This window comes from Rousettus aegyptiacus, unplaced genomic scaffold (genome assembly GCF_014176215.1).
Source record: "Rousettus aegyptiacus isolate mRouAeg1 unplaced genomic scaffold, mRouAeg1.p scaffold_m13_p_1, whole genome shotgun sequence".
In the NCBI taxonomy this organism is placed as follows: Eukaryota; Metazoa; Chordata; class Mammalia; order Chiroptera; family Pteropodidae; genus Rousettus; species Rousettus aegyptiacus.
The window spans coordinates 66336976-66340892 of record NW_023416284.1 but is presented as its reverse complement, the minus strand read 5'-3'; the positions used below and the strand labels follow the sequence as shown (position 1 = coordinate 66340892).

General features: G+C 45.5%; 1 long non-coding RNA gene across 1 annotated transcript; it reads left to right on the top strand.

Moving 5' to 3' along the window:
- Positions 1 to 2558: 2558 nt before the first annotated feature.
- On the top strand, positions 2559 to 3441 carry LOC118613671. Its single transcript, XR_004955656.1, has 2 exons — positions 2559 to 2752; positions 3283 to 3441. It is a non-coding gene; the product is annotated as an uncharacterized LOC118613671 (long non-coding RNA).
- The last annotated feature ends 476 nt before the right edge of the window (positions 3442 to 3917 follow it).

Below are 3917 nucleotides of genomic sequence, written 5' to 3'. Positions count from 1 at the left end.
CTTTCTCACCTCTCACTTCCCGACAACTCAAGCTTTCAAAAGCAGAATTGTCTCTGGGTAAAATCATGCCGAAGTCATAAGTTGCCTTCTGCTTTGCTGCCTTCCCACCATTCGATTGATCAGAAAGTATTTGTGATATTCCACACACCCTCTCTTCCTTCCACCCCCCTTCTCTAGGCCCCAGCTAGCTCTCAGAGATGTTCATCATAACACTTTCTTCCTGGGTAGTTAGTTGAGAATGTCAGGTCCTAGAATATTAGGGTGAGAAGAGACTTCGGTGGATCCTCTGATCCGAAGTCTTCATTGTATGTGTAGGAAAAGGCTCAAGGACCAAAGGCCTCAGTGGCAGCAAGTCAGGACAGACTGTGAGAATGCTGTCTGTGGGTCTCAATGCTTTTCCAGAGCCCAGGAGAGCAACCCACATGGACAACCCTGACAATGGGGATTGGTCCTTGAGATCCTGGCACCACTCTATTCTTTGCCTTGCCCTTCTTCCCTCAAACTCCTGCCCCCAAATCCACCTCTCTGAATGGGCCTGAAGCGGGTGGGGCCCACCTATGAGTATGGCCCTGCAGAAAGACCTTTCCAGATTCAGACTGCTGGCAGAGGTGGGTTAAATACTTCCACTCGGAGAGGATTGCTTAAGCTTAAATCATCATTGTCAAGAGCAAACATCATGACACCTTTAAGTGACAGCCTTTAAGTTCCTGCAAATTTACTGTTTCAGAGGGACCAAGAGCCAGAAGGTCAGTTGTTAATTCTTAGCATGAGTTAGAATTTGTTGACATATGCAACATTCCTCTCTTCCCTGATTTATACACACATATAAACCTCACATCCTATTAATGAGCCTCATTGTTTCAAAGATAAAGTCAAGATTTACAAAGAGTCTTCAAGATTGGACCTTGCTTACCTTTCTGGGCTCAAGTTATCCACCGGCCTCTCTTTCTGTGCATCCAGCCATCTCGTCTTCTTCCTTGAGGGGCCTTTCCTTGATCCTCATTTCCTGGTCAAGCCCCCTATCTCTACTCCAGTTATGTACTCTTTTGCCAATTTAGCAATCTCTGCAAGATTTATATCATGGTCGTCAAGCAATTAACTAGTTGGCTATTTACTCCACATTCCTAAATATCAGCTTCCAGAAAGCAGAGACCATCTCTGTTTTATTCCCAGAGACCTTATATATATGATGCGTAAAAAAATATTTTAGTGAATAATAGGGGTCCTGGGGGGCAGAATATCTAGGCAGCCACATCAAATATGGGGGCGGGTTTGGCTCAGCTGACAAGTCCTGGGAACCAGAGAGATGTGACCTGGATGGAAACTGGGGACAGTTCGAGGACAGGCTTGCAGGCCAGCTTGGAAGAGGAGGCTCAGCCATGGGGCATTTCACAACAAGGCCTCAGACAGCCCTTTTGAGCAGAGAGAGCACTCTGGGATTTGGCTTTCTGGTTCCATGTTTTTCTGAGCAACACAAGATGGGAAGGAAAACAGTTTAGAAGGAAACAATGTTTGTTTACTCCTCGATGGTCTGAGAAATGCCCATAAGGAATAGGGCAAGTTGAAGTAACCAAAGACATTCTCCACCCTGCCTAATTCAGAAGGGACTCTGGTGCTTGGGACATTAGAAAAGCCATGCAGCTATGCGTGGCTTCTGTTGAAAGAATTCCACTGGCTTCAGAGTCAGAAAGACTTGGGTTCAAATCTCTGTTTCCATTTGCTACTCGTGTGAACCTAGGCAGATGACTTAACCTCTCCTTGAGCTTCAATAGCCTTTTTTCATAAAATGGGCATGATTACTGGCTCACTATAGGAATGAACAGATCTTAAGTGAAGCATCTGACCTAGAGGAGGCACTATAAGTAAAGAATAGTTAAAATTGCTGATGGTGTGTTATTCTGTCAGCTCCTGCAGGGACATTTGGCTCTGATCACTGTGGATTTTGACCCTTCTATTTACTAGGGGTTATATAATAGCCCATTGTGAGGCAGAATTTTATATAATTGTTAGAAAGTTTGCTTCTCAAATAATAGGGAAAAAAAATTGTTTTCTTTAACCAAGTGTTTGGTCCCATTGAATCCAATTATGTCATTGATTCAGAAACTTTATGGTTAGAATTGCGTCCAACAATTAATACTCTCTTGGCAGGGTGGAAAGGGAGGCCACCCCCATTCTGCTATTCAGAGACCACAGGAAATGCTAGGCTCAGGTGTGGAGCCCCATTACCAGGTAATGTTAGGAAGAACACACACAGAGGCATGCATTCCTGAGCGGTGAATGTAAGGGTTTTTGTTTGTCCGCTCCTTATAAGGAATGAGTTATCATCAATCCCACAGAAAGGTCATGGCTTTTTCTCTCTCCTCAAGTGGCTGAAATCAGCTTTTTGCTTCAGAGGGGTGGAGCAGTGATTAAACGGTAAATACACCAGCATTTCAGATATCCAACTATGAAGATGTTGACAAATCTTTGCAGCAGAACCGAATTTTTCAGGTTTTGTCTGATCCTAGAGACTCTTGAAAAATGAACTTGGAAGCTTCTCCTTTCCCTTAGAAGCAAGTCAGCCTGAAGGTCCACTTTTGCAGCCAGGGAACCAGTTGCAAAATTGGTCTGGCGAGAGGAGTTGGAGCTGTGTTTTTTACCCTCGCCACAAGCTATTTTTTCTTTTCTTCACTTTCCGTTTCCCTTTATTCTTCTGCACTGATATGTGGAGCAAGCGGCTGCTGAAAGGTGCAGGGGGACCCGAAAGTGACAGGTGAAGCTTTTCCTTCTCTCAGAAAGATCGGCTCTTCATACCTCATAGATGCAAGGCAGCTCTCCAAAGCTCAAGGCTCCTCACTGAAGCCCTAGCCCTACCCACCCCTCTCCTGTCCCTAGGACTCTCGCTGCACCATCTCACACCTAGTGTACAGTCTGATAATCGCTTCTTGTGTGGATTGTGGTACTTTCCTGAGCATAGTGGTCTGCCCTCCTCTCCAAGACCACAGGTTCCTCATAGGCAATTAAACAGCTTCTACTTTATCTGTTGGCCCTGAGGGGCCCAGCCCAAGTGCCGGGCATTAAATGGTGGCTCAGTGGAAGCTGGTCAATGGCTTGATGGAAAGTCGATTAGGTTATGTTCAAAAACCCTAGATGATCTCCTCCTTTCTATGCTTTGTTGAGAATGAGCCCAAGGTAATTGAGAGCTGGTTATCTGAAGGCATCTAGATCTCCACCCAACACTTTCTCCTAGTTGTCCCTGGAGCTGACCAGGCACAAGAATTTCACTCTCCCTTCCTTTTGTAGGTGGCCATGTTTTAAATCCACTTTCCAGATCCTCTTCCAGTCCCATGTGAGCGATCCCTACTGTGTGCCCAGCCCGGACATCACTGCAAAGGAAGCAGAGCTACTGTCCTGCCCCAGGGATCTTCTGGGTAGTTCAGGACTGAAAACACACATCAAGAGGTATTTCCATGTTCTACTCATCAGCCTTTTTCTTACAAAAAAAGTAGGGGGGGTGGGAGGACCATAAAGCTTTTATCGTTTATCTGCTTTCCTGCTATTACTTTCTGCAGCCTGGGAACTAGGACCAACTTTTCAGTGTTCCTTTTGTGGTTCCCTGAGATCCTTCACAGACTCCCTTTTGGGTTTTATTGTTAATTGCTATAATAGCAAATAAGAAAACAGGCATGAGTAAGTTACAAATATTCCCAAATCTTTTCTTTTAGCCCCTACCGATACAAGGTAAATGGGTGCAACATTTCCGGACATGAAGTTAACAATATTACCTTTAAAAGTTCATCTGCTTTAGCTCTTCTAGCTGCCTCAGGTCCTTCTGGAGCCAGCATGGGGTGGAGCCAACTAAGTGGGGCAACCACACGGGGAGATGCCCCTGCTCGGGGTGCGCTGGCTTTGAGTGAAGCCTGACCCAGGGCAGAGCG